This window comes from Phoenix dactylifera, chromosome 14 (assembly GCF_051530095.1).
Source record: "Phoenix dactylifera cultivar Ajwa chromosome 14, Ajwa_hap1_PhDact_Kaust_v1.1, whole genome shotgun sequence".
Classification (NCBI taxonomy): domain Eukaryota; kingdom Viridiplantae; phylum Streptophyta; class Magnoliopsida; order Arecales; family Arecaceae; genus Phoenix; species Phoenix dactylifera.
Window position 1 is genome coordinate 4731783 of NC_143203.1, and position 13153 is coordinate 4744935.

General features: G+C 38.3%; 1 non-coding gene across 1 annotated transcript; it reads left to right on the forward strand.

Moving 5' to 3' along the window:
- The first annotated feature begins 1695 nt into the window (after positions 1–1695).
- LOC149751313 (small nucleolar RNA R71) lies at positions 1696–1804 on the forward strand. Its single transcript, XR_016398409.1, has one exon. It is a non-coding gene; the product is annotated as a small nucleolar RNA R71 (small nucleolar RNA).
- The last annotated feature ends 11349 nt before the right edge of the window (positions 1805–13153 follow it).

Below are 13153 nucleotides of genomic sequence, written 5' to 3' on the forward strand. Positions count from 1 at the left end.
CAAATATTCTTCTGCAATGGTTTCAACCCAACAACCTCCTTACTCTCTTCGGGATCATTAGGTTGTTTGCACACATTAAAAATGTTCAGTTCTAAGGTCATGTTACCAAAAGAAAGCTTCATGACGCCATTCCTACAATTAATCAATGCATTAGAAGTTGCAAGGAATGGACGTCCTAAAATGACTGGAATCTGAGATTGTGAGTTCGAAGCCGGATGTGTGTCCAATACGATAAAATCGACAGAAAAGTAGAACTTGTCTACTTGGACTAATACATCCTCGATAATCCCCCTTGGAATTTTAACTGATCTGTCAGCTAATTGCAAAGTGACGGAGCTTGGCTTCAACTCACCTAAACCAAGTTGCTCATATACAGAATATGGCAACAAATTCACACTTGCCCCTAAATCTAACAATGCTCGCTCTATCCTAAAGTTGCCTATGATGCATAAGATGGTTGGGCAACCTGGATTCTTAAATTTAGGGAGAATGTTGTGCTGCAAAATAGCACTCACATTTTCAGTTAAAAATGCCTTCTTCTTAACATTTAATCGGCGCTTGACAGTACACAAGTTCTTCAAAAATTTGGCATATGAGGGTACTTATTTGATTGCATCAAGAAGAGGTATGTTAATCTTTACTTGCTTGAAAAGCTCAAGAATTTCAGAATTAGGTTCGAGCTTTTGCAACGGCTTTAACCGTTGTGGAAAAGGTGGAGAAAAAGGACATTCTACTTTCTCGGTAGAAGTTGGGACCTCAATTTTTTCTTTGTCCCTTTCATCGGCTTTGGGAGCATCAGAATTAGAAGTGACCTGCGGTCTCAATGGGACGGTCTGATTAATGACTTTTCCATTACGCAAAGTCATGATGCTCTTTGCATGTTCTATATGCGAACTAAAAGGAGCCGTATTATTACTACCGTGCACTTGTGGGTTAGGTTGGGGTTGAGCTGGAAGCTTACCCTTCTCTTGGGTACCTAGGACGGTAGTCAACATTGACAATTGGTTCCTTATATCTTCAAAATTTCGAGTATTTTGAGCATTGATATTAGCTTGACCTTGTAGAAAAGTTTGTATGGATTGCAAGGTATCCTCGATATTTGGCTTTTGAGAAGGTGATGGTGCATAAGTAGGATGTGCAGGTGGAGGAGCTGAATGGTGTGACTGTTGAGGATGATCGTTTCTCCACCTAAAGTTTGGATGATTCTTCCAACCAGGGTTATAGGTATTCGAGTATGGATCGTTATAAGGCTTTTGGTAGGAGTTCATAGCATTTGCTTGATCGTGCAAGACTTCCTTGAATGCCGGTATGGTGGGGCAATCTGTAGTGGTATGACCCGACATATCGCAAATACCACAACACTCGTTTCTAAGCTCTATAGTCTTGACAGGCTCAACCTTCTTAAGCTCAATTTCTTCTACCTTCCTAGTGAGGGCTGCCATTTTAGCATGAAGATCATCCTCAGTTCTGAGGTTGTAAAGGCCTCCCTGTACAGAGCTAGTAGGCTTAGGCAAAGACTTGTTGTTTCTATCCCCGTTATCCCAAAGTTGGACAGTCTCAGCAAGGGAATCCAAATACTCCCACGCCTCATCAGGGTGTTTTTCTAAGAATCTACCATTGCACATGGTCTCTACAAACTGTTTCAACTGTGGAGATAAACCTTCATAAAAGAAACTAATGGTTCTTCAAGTTTCGAATCCGTGATGAGGGCATGAGAGAAGAAGGTCTTTAAATCTTTCCCAACATTCATAAAATGTTTCATTATCTTTTTGTTGGAAATTGCTGATATGTCTTTTCAAAAAGTTGGTCCTTTGTGTGGAGAAGAACTTCTTTAAAAATTCTCTCTGCATATCTTGCCAAGTTCTTATTGATCTAGGTCGCAAAGAGTTTAGCCATATTTTGGCCTTATTCTTTAGAGAGAAAGGAAACAATGTCAACTTGAGGACATCCTCGGTGACGTTTGGCACTCTAAATGTAATGCTCAATTCTTCAAAATCCTTTAAATGAAGATACGGACTCTCGGATTCTAACCCGTGAAACTTGGGCAGCAATTGAATTACCCCTGGTTTGATGTCAAAATGTCCTACATTATCAGGAAAAATTATGCATGAAGGCTGACTAGTCCTAGCCGGTTGTAGGTATTATCTTAGGGTCATAACATGGGGTTCTCGTTCTCGATTGTGGTGACTCCCCGCATCTTCATTTAAATCAGCCATCTCACAAGGTGTGAGATATTGCGAAGGAATTTCAGGGGTATGTCCTAAGGGATGATCTAAAGTTGTACGACTTAATCGACCGGTGTCGTCCCTATTCCACTTTAGCATGCAAAATAGTTCCCTCTCTTTTTTTTTAAAATAAATATAAGTACCAACTAAAGATACCCTAAAACGAAAATCTATTTACAATCAAACATGCAACAAAACATTACACCTCAATTTTTAATGTTTTTCTTAAATTTCTAGACAGCTCCTAACTAGTTTGAAGAGGGCATCTAAGCCTCCAATCCGGTCTAATGAACCGAGTTGACCAGGTAAGCTCCCAGGTAAGTGGAGGGGTCACGATGCGTTCGCAAAGGTCCCACTTAAAACTCACTTGCCTCGAACAGATGAACTGTCTCCCTTATAGGGACAAAGCTTGCCTAGACATCAACTAAGCCACAGAGCGAAATTGGTGCAACTTTCGGTGGTCTTCGTCCTATTGAGCTCGAATGTCCTTAGGGGTCAACGTCTAGTTGATTTTAGTTAAACTTAGGATATTTATGCACTGGGGTGATTTTTGGGCTAAGGACGAGTGATGAAATCCCGACCTTATCTTTTTTAATGGGTTCAGCCCTTAGAATATTTTATGCTGATGCCTTATACTATATGCAACAATCAAGAGTTTTTTTTTTAATATTTTATGACATGACATTAAATTTCATTGAATAGGTGATCAAGCAAATTATTTATTTTTTTAAAAAAAATTTTATGAGTTGAAGTTTGAAATTTGAATTCTAAAATTTGAAATTTGAAATTTTAGATTTTAGGTTTTTCCTCTGTTTTTTTTTAATTTTTTGAATAATCACCCTTGATCTTTTCTTAAAGTTTTTTTTTCTTAAATTTTTAATTAGCAACAAGGGTTAATGAGATATGATAACAATAAAATTCTGATTCTAAAAAAATTAAATGCAGAAAATTTAAAACAGAAAGCAGCAAGGTTTCGTATTAATCTGATGGTCTTAAAAATGTCAGAATGTCAATCAGACCGTTCAGATTATCGAACAATGTGTCTTTCACTAGCTGACCAAATTTGAGTCAAATCAGACGGCTAATTTCTATGATATCAGAGTTTGATGCAGACTGTGCAGGGAATTAAAAATAGTAGTAAAGATTTAATTTTTTTTTTCAAAAGAAAAATACTAACTATTAAGATAAAAATGAAATCTAAAATTATACTAATAACTCAGCCGTTCCCCGGCAACGGCGCCAAAAACTTGGTGCTAAAGTAAAACTGCTTTCCCAAGTGCAGGAGAATCGCACAAGTAGTATAACTCGGAAGTCCGAGGTCGATTCCTCAGGGAACGATCTATGGATTATTAGCGTAATCTTTCGATGTAATTTTTAGTTGATTTTTTTGAAGTTAAAAGCAGAGAATAATATGTGATTAAACAACGTCTTGGCGATTCTCGATCAAGGATTAATATGATAGGGTAGTTCTAATCATGGAGTATACAATCGGAAAACATGAATTAAACATCCAAGTATTTATCGTGCCGGTTACGTCTACGACAAATCAAGCATCGAAATAATCCATGCATCAATATATATAAACCATGCAAGATCTATCTAATAAATAAATATGCAAGAACCCAAAACATACCAATGGATATAAAACAATTAGAATTAAAGTTTAGAGTGTACTTGATGAAAGCAACATGACAAGGGTTCATCCATCACCCTTTGCCAAACGAATTAGCAAGCCATTACAAACATCAGCATCTCTCCCTTTTTCACTCTCTTTTTTTTATTTCTTTTTTTTCTTTTCAGAAACAGGGGATGCCCTGTTTCTTCTTTTCAATGACAGGGCTCGGCTCCCCTCCTCTTCCTTCCGATCTTTTCCTTCAACCCCAGCTGGCTGCTCTTCTTCCTTCCGAATGAGAGCTATATAGTGGCGTTCGATCCCCCTTGAGCACACGCGGTGGAGATGGAAGGAAATGGAGGGGAATCTCGAACGTTGATCGCGGGCGGATCTGGCGCTGATCGGTGCGACGCTCACGGAAGATTGATCGCGCTGGGAAGTCTGATGCTGGTCGAAATCCGGGGTCTCGATTTTGGGCGGAAGAAGGGGGCGTTGATCGCTGGCTCACGGATGGCTGCAGGCGGGATTGAATGCATGAGAGGCGTGGGAGACGGATGAGGCATGAAACGATCACGGACCGCTGGGATTTGTTGGAAGGAGGAATGCTGGAATGATGCAAATCCCAGCTAGCTGCAAGGTATGGAAAGATCGGATGTGAGGTTGGAGATGGACGGCTGGATGCTGGATCTCAGACGCGTGGGTGGTGCCGGAAAGATGGGCCGCTGCTGTGAATGTGGGATAGGCTGCTGGAAAGATGGATCGGAAGGAATGGGTGCTGATCTCGGCTGGGAGGACGGGATCAGTGGCGCTTTGGGTGTTCTGGGATGAGACGCGGCAGATGGCTGGGATCGATTGGTGCCTCGGAGCCGATCGCGGTAGCTGGAGCTGGAGGGTGAGCGGACGACTGCAGGATTGAAGCTTGGAATGCAGTGAAGACGGGGTGGCTGGGACGGGCTGATGGGAGGCGCTGATCTCGGTGGGCACTCGTTGGATGCGGCATTGGAAGGAGCTGGTCGCTGGTTCACCGCATGGATCACGGAGGGTTGGATGCTTCCCCTGCTTCGATGCTGGGATGGAAGGCTGATGCGGAAACCAACTCAACAAGCTGCGAGATGGCTGAGCTTGCACACTTTGCGTTGGGCTACTGGGAATCGGTTGCAGTGAACTGGTCGGCTGAACTTAGCCTCCTTCAAGTGTGCAACTGGGGTTGACTCATACGGTTGGCTGGTCATCCGTGGTGGTGCATCTTTTTGGACCTAATGCACATTTTTGCTTTGATTTACAATCACCTGCACCTTACAAAAAATATAATATAAATACAATACTTTTATCATTATTTGTTAGCAATAATACTAATTTAAGTGATATGTAATTCGCACTTTTATGCTCTCATCACTTTACTCATAAGTTGATTTATCTTCTTAGATTAAAATTAAGAAAGCTTTCATAAGATTACTTAAAAAGTATCAAAGTTTTATTAAAACCTAATTCAACTTTCCTTCTTAGGCTGTCTACTGGGCAACAAGTGGTGTCAGAGTAGGTGCTCTTATAGTGATTGTTGTTCCAATCAAACAAGAGTAAAAGTTTAGAAGACAACTCAATTCGGATCTTTCCTTGCAGAGGGACAGTCAACCAATAGGCCACCACTGTTTAACGGAGCCAACTATACCTATTGGAAGTTTAAAATGAGAATTTTCATTCAAGCCCAAGATTATGATGTATGGAGCATCATTATAAATGGACCACACATTCCTACACACACAGTAGATAACATCCCCATTCCCAAGCATGAAAAGGATTGGGATGACAATGATAGGAGAAAAGCCCAATTAAATGCTAAGGCTATGAATGTCTTATATTGTGCCTTAGACCCTAATGAGTTCAATAGGATCTCCTCTTGTGTTTCAGCCAAAAAAATATGGGATAGACTTGAAGTTACCCATGAGGGTACTAATCAAGTGAAAGAGTCTAAGATAAACATGTTAGTATACAAATATGAGCTTTTCAAGATGGAACCAACTGAAAGCATTACTTGTATGTTTACTCGGTTCACTGATATTATTAATGGGTTAAAAAGCCTAGGTAAATCATAAACAGTAAACTTGTTAGAAAAGTGCTGTGCTCTCTACCTCGGGCATGAGAGGCAAAGGTAACGGTGATTCAAGAAGCCAAGGACCTCAACGTACTTCCACTCGAAAAACTTCTTGGATCCCTGATGACCCATGAGCTAACTATGAAGCAACATAGCGAGAATGAAAGCCAAAGAAGAAAGGTAATAGCACTTAAATCCATTACTAACAAAGAAAATGCTTGCAGCAGCAGCAGTGAAGATGAGAATAAGGAAGATGAGGAAGAAGCTCTATTGTGAGGAAGTTTAGGAAGTTTATGAATAAAAGAAAGCTTTACTACAAGAAGAGATATATCTCTCATACCTTTGACAAAGAGAAAGGTAAGGAAAAAGAAAAGGAGCCAACCGAATGCTATGAATGGGGAAAATCGGGACACATTAGAACTGACTGCCCATTAGTGAAGAAGTTTGGAAAGAAGAAAAAGAAGGCACTCCTCACCTCCCTAACCGAAACTGAAAGTTCATCATCGAAAGAGGAATCACAAGAAAAGGAAAATCACTGCCTTATGGCTGATGAAACTAAGGTAAGCTCTGAATTTCATCCCGATTTTATCTTTGAAGAGTTATATGATGCATTTAATGAACTAATAGATGAATGTAGAACTCTAACTTTAAAGAATAAAGAATTAAAGCTGTCTAATCAATCTATCATACGTAAAACAGAAACATTGTCAAAAAAACGAAAAACTAATTAAAAAAGTTTCTGAATTAAAAACAAGTAATCAATCCCTAAAAGGTGAATTAACCAATAACATAAACTTACTAACTGAAAATCAGAATTTAAGTAGGAAAGTTAATAAATATAAATCAATTGTTGAAAAGTTTACTTTTAGTTCAGAAAGATTACAAATAATTCTTAAAAGTCAAAGAGTTGTTTCTAATAAAGCTGGTTTAGGATACAAACATAAAGATAAATACGAATTACTTAAAAACTTTTTTGTTAAAGCTAAAGATACTCAAACTGAAAGCTTAACGTGTTTCTGCAGGGATAAAATAGGAACAATTATAGCTAACCACAGAAAAATAGAAAATTAAAAGAAAGAAAAATAAATATGGGTTCCAAAAGGAACAATTATAGCGAACATGCAAGAATCCAAAAGAGTTTGGGTTTCCAAGTTGAAAACCTGATTTTTTTTTGGTGTATCTAGCTACCCAAGGTTTCAATGAAAGATATTATCTAAACAATGAGGGTTCTAGACATGTGTTAAAGAATGGAACTCAAAATGTAATTAAGGAAAGCAATTAAAATAGAAGAAATATACTCAAATCACTTCATCTTTCCATGTTATACTTTCCTCATTAATGGATAATTTGCTAATGATTAATTTATTTTCTTAGAATAATTCTATGAATTATCTATGTACTTGATTAAGAACTCTTTTTCATGGTATTATTCTTTATTAATCATAGACATAAAAATGTGTACTTGGTATATTTTTGCATTATGAATATCAAGATTAAAAGAAACTAGTTTTGGCATATAAAATCAACTCATGCTACTATGGACTTAATCTCAAAAGACCTTGTCATTGGTCTACTTAGATTAATTTTTGCAAAGTCAAAGTTCGCTATGCAAATCAACTAGAAAAACAAACTAGAATACTTTCCAAATCTAAAAATATTATTTCCATCTCGTAGTCTTAGAAAATTCTCCACATGAACTTATTTGAATCTCTAGAATTGTGAACCTAGGAGATAAACTTCTTGATCGTGGATGATTTCTCAAGGCTTACATTGGTCTTGTTCTTGGCACTTAATTGAAGTATTTTCTGTATCTGCTGAATCATACAAAAGAGTTTCAAATAAAAGAGGTTTTCCAAACCATGAAAATCGGAAAGTATCTTGGAACAGCTTTGAAAACCAATTTGTTTTGGACAGAAAATGATATTGAATGCAATTATTTCAACACCAAGAACATCATTGCATATTGGGTTCTTAAAAAAAGATAAAAATAGAACATTTTAAGAAATGTGATAGACAGTGCTATGTGATAGTAGTTTGCCGAGTTGACTCTGATTATGGCTATCATCATAGATTGTCATATTATAAGATTTCCATTAGAACTTTTTCTTATAAGAAAACTCCTTATGAACTTAAAAAAACAGAAAATTAAATATTGCATACCTTCATTTTCTTTTTATGTTATGTTCTCAATAATAAAAAATATGCTAAATCTGATAACAGTATTTGTCTTTGGATATTACTCATCAAGCAAAGCATGTTGAGTATTCAAATAAATAGAACTCTAATTACAGAAGAATTAATTCATATTACATGAGACTAATAATCCTTCATCAAGGAAGGACATAGATGTTATTGTTGATACAGGTGAGTGATAGTCAACTTTAAAGACCACGCAATAGCACGTATCTGGTAGGATAGTGATTACGGGTATCGATCCACAGAGATTGGGGTATAGTTGTTTTCTTAAAAAAAATATTTAAAAGGAAAAATTTGTGAAGAAAATTAAACTAAGAAATTTAATAAAAGAAAATACGATTAAAATGATATTAGTTTGAGGGAACCTAGGGCAGGAAATTCACCACTAACATCGAAACAAGGGTTATTTGTATTTTAATTTATTCTTGGATTAACATGCAAATTGGCTACAAGCCTAATAAGCATTTAAATAGAAATTCACAAAAGTAATTTGGGAATAATTCATCTTCAGTTGGCATGAAATGTCTATCCTAAACTAATGTGGTAGGACACTGCATCTTCCCTAAGCATAGACTATCTTATATTTACTTAGTGATCATGAAGAACAGTTGTACGAACATCATACTTAAAATCACAGAAATTAAATATGATTCAAAAGAAGATATCCATTGAAAACAATAAGTTCATACAACCCCAAGAATATAAAATAAAATATAAAACCCGTGTCCCTTTGTTAGGGCTGCATCCGGCCCTAGAGAGAAGATCAGCCTTCCATGGAGTCGTGGGCGACAGCAGCAGTGGCACAGCAACGGGCTCCCATTTCTTCTTTTCTTCCTCCCTTCCCTGGATCTCTCCTTCCTTCTCTAGCAATTCATTATTTTTTTCTTTTGAGAAAGCATTCCCAAAAAGACCCAAACTTCTCTCCCTCCTCTGTTTCTGTGGGATTTGGCCTATGAGCTCCCGAGCTTGATGGGGATTAGCCCCCGATGGGGAAGAAGAATGCCTCTAGCCTGCATGCATTGATTCCCTTTTATAGCCTTCACAGCCTCTGTTATCACGCAGGGGATAAGGATGAAATGAAGCGAGATGCGGTTGAAGCTGGGGTGATTCTCGGAGTTGTAGCTTATCCCGTTGACGTGAATCCAGGGAATGAAGGAGCCGAGCTTCTTCAACGTGTGGGAGAAGATTCTGAATGCGGCCGAGACATGGAAACTGTCGACGTGGATGCAGGGGACTATGCTCACGGCTGAAGCATGGGAAAACAGTGGGTTTGAGAGGATCTCGGAGGGGAAGAATAACATGGAATTCGGAAGAGATGAAGCTGGGACGGGTTGGATTTGGTTCGGAAGAAGATAAGATGATAGTTTCAAAGCAGGGGATGCGGAATAGCGAGCTCTTCCGTGATGCTTGGGGAGAAGGATTTGCTCGGAAAAATAGGGGATAAGCTTGTATTTTTGTTGATGGAGCTGAACGGTAATGGAGTGAATATGAGCTGGAATTTTGGATGAAGAAGGGGAGTTGGGATGAACTCACGGAAAAGGAAATCCATGAGCTACTCTGTTCTTTTCTTCCGTGAAGGCTGGGATTTAAGTTTATCCCATGGATATGGAACCAATCCAAGCGGGATGAGCATGGGATTTGAGTTCATCCTGTGAGCATTTGAGAAGATTTCGAAGGAAGAGGATACGGACAGCTGATGGGAATTCGGCTGATGGCTGGTGGGCACCTCGCAGACGGCTGGAAATGGAGCTAATCCGAGCTGACCACGAGATACTCGGACGCGGAGGGAAATGATCATGCAGAGGATCATGTGGGACGCTGGGTTCTTGCAAATGGAAGGAAGAAAACAGACTGAAGGAGCTGGGATTTGAGTTTACCCGTGGATCATGTGGTTCCATTCCGAAACAGGGGAGAAAATGACGTGGAAGGAGTTTTGTATGCGGAAGAGAAGAAATCCGGAAGAAAAGCTCTTCCGTGGTGCTCGGGGAGGAAGATTAGGATAAATCACGGAGAATGGGGAAGATCTTGGCTTTGTTCCTTAGATGGGAAGATGATCCAGAAGGGCTGATGTTGCTTCATTCCTTGGGAGGATGGAATCGGATCCATGCGGACGGTTTGGCTCTGTTTGGATGCCGTGAATGCAGGGGAGGATGAAGTCGAATCATGGATAGGGAACGAGAATAACATGGGATGATATGGGAGGAAAATGATCTGGCCTTTGTTCGTGGATGTGGAAGGAATCGGCGGACGATGGGAATGGTAACAGATGTGGGCATTTGAGAAGATCTCAGAGGTTGGGATGGCTGGGAGCGCATGGGATGAGGTGTGATTTCCTTTGGCTGGAACCTATCCGTTCGGCTGGGAATTTGTCCATTCGAGACTCTTTGGGTGGGAAGAGGTTTACGTGGCTAGTAAGTTTGGGAGGAATCACATAATAGGTGGGATGCTGGGAGGAACTTGGACACAGTCGAAGGCTATTTCGCTGAAGAGGGGATTCAATGTGGAGCGAGGAAAAAGATGCGTGAACTCAGGATGTCCAAATTAGAAAGTTTGGACACATGGAGAAAATTAGAGGTAACGTGTAAAGAAAAGAAATTGATGGGGTTTAGGCATCACCCAATTGAGTTTGACTTGACCTGCATTCATTAGGCTCAATTAATTAATTAAATCAAACTCGAAGTAATTTAAAATGCAATGATAAGGGTAACACATCTTCTTATGTTTAAATTTAGAATATGTGTATAAAAATAATAATATGTGCTATGTAAAATAGATTAATTTACGCATTATTTATCACTTATCACACCCCCCAATCTACATTTTGCTAGTCCTCGAGCAAAATAATAATAAAACTAACTCACTTTCGCAGGAATCGCGATTGCATTTACCGTATGCAATTAGGCTTTAAACCCCTAGGAGGCCCTAGTGGACGAGTTTTGTCTCGTAAGGGTTTCCGGCTCAGATACCCACAAACTGCTCTCGCTACCTAAAGAATTTATTTTATCGTTTTATAAAATCTAATTTCAAATGCATAAGTGCCAAAAATTTTAAAAGCATACAAAGTTTTTATTACTAAGTCAGCCCAAATCCTAGGTCAGTATGCAACTTAAGTTGAAGTTATTAAGTTTCTGTTAGAGAGTTATAAGACTTATTTATACTTGGGTGCTCGGTGATATCTGGGCCATACACAAGCTAAGGCTTTAGATTTTCCAAAGTACTGCTAAAGCTAGTAGTTTCCAAGAATTGGTCAAATAAGATCTAATCACTGATTCAAAATCATCCTATCTTGCAGGATTTCGAGAGTTGTGGATGTTTACTTTAATACCTCATGGGCTTTATCTGTAATATTCCAGTTTACTCGAATTTTTACAACGATGGCTTTCACACTATCGTCTTTTCAAGGTCAATATTATTTTCTCTTTCACTATTTTTTTATTTATTTATTTATTTATTTTATATTTATAAATAAATTATGCACTTTTATTCTTGTAATGATTCCTCCGATAGCGAGCATTCAGTCAACAACTCCCACACCAAATGGCATAAGGTGTTGGGCATCAAGACTCCCCTACGGACCTATGCTCGGGTTCATCATTACAAGCCCACTGACCTTTAACGATAGGTAGCCCTTTTCGATGTACCTGACTAAATTCACTTCTTTTTTTTTATAAATATGGGATAATAGTGAATTAGATAGGTATGATTCATCAGGACTCAAGGTTGCTACCAGACTTAACAACATAGTGTTGAACCTAACCCTTAGAAGTGCAGGCCATGTGTGTTGTGAAATTCCAAAGTAAAAAAAAAATTATCTTACAACTCAATAAAAAATTTTTTAATAAAAAGAACTCAAATTGACTTACTTCTGACTAGTCATTGGGCTTTTAGATTTTATATACTTTGTGTGTTTATTATTTCAGCACTAAAGCATGGAAATTAGGTTTTTTTTCTGAATATTTACTCAAAAATGCGAAAATGCGAAAAATTTCTTCAAAAATTCGAATCCTATACCCCCCAACCTAGATCAGACATTGTCCTCAAATTTTTTTTTGAATATTATATTATTATTTTTATATATTTTTTATATTTTTTAATTTTTTTTTATTTTAGTTTGGACGAAAATATGATGCAGATGGAAAATAGAAGCATTTTACCTTAGTTGCATCAGTAATATGAGGACTCCTGCTAAGAAATTAGAAAATATGCAATAAAAAAATGCAAAAATGTCCTACGAAAATTGGGTTGCCTCCTAACAAGCGCTAAGTTTAACGTCTTCAGCCAGACGCAGTACATCCTTATCAAATCATACCGGGTTCATGCCGAGTTCTCCAAGGAAGAAAATTTGTGGGAAACTGATTGTTGGGCACAGAGTTGGCTGCTTCTATGGCCTTTTCTATAGCAACGTCAAAATGGGTCAAGCATGTTTTCAGAGGGTCATCTTCTAAAATATAGGGAAGGGCTTTTTCTACAAGATCATCCATTTTGTTTATTAGGAAGCACTCAACTTTCTTCGCGGGTTGATTAGAGGCACGAAATATATTTAACTTGACCTTCATATTCCCAAAGGATATATTCATCACCCCAATTCTACAATTTATACTCGCATTGGCTGTAGCTAAAAAGGGGCGCCCAAGGATCACGGAGATTTGTTTCTTAGGATTAGGCTCATGTTCCATATCAAGAATGATAAAATCTACTGGAAAATAGAATTTGTCTACCTTGACAAGAACATCTTCAATTATCCCATGTGGTGTTTTTACAGATCGATCAGCCAATTGAAGGGATACCGAGGTTGGTTTTAACTCACCTAACCCAAGTTTCTCATAAACTGAGTAAGGTAAAAGGTTGACACTTGCCCCTAGATCTAAGAGTGCTCGATCAATGAAATTATTTTCTAAGACACAGGAGATGGTGGGAGCACCAGGATCTTTGAATTTTGGAGGGATGTTGTGTTGGAGAATAGAACTCACTTGCTCAGTTAGGAAGACCTTTTTAGGCACATGTATCCTAGATTTTCGCTTTTGGGTA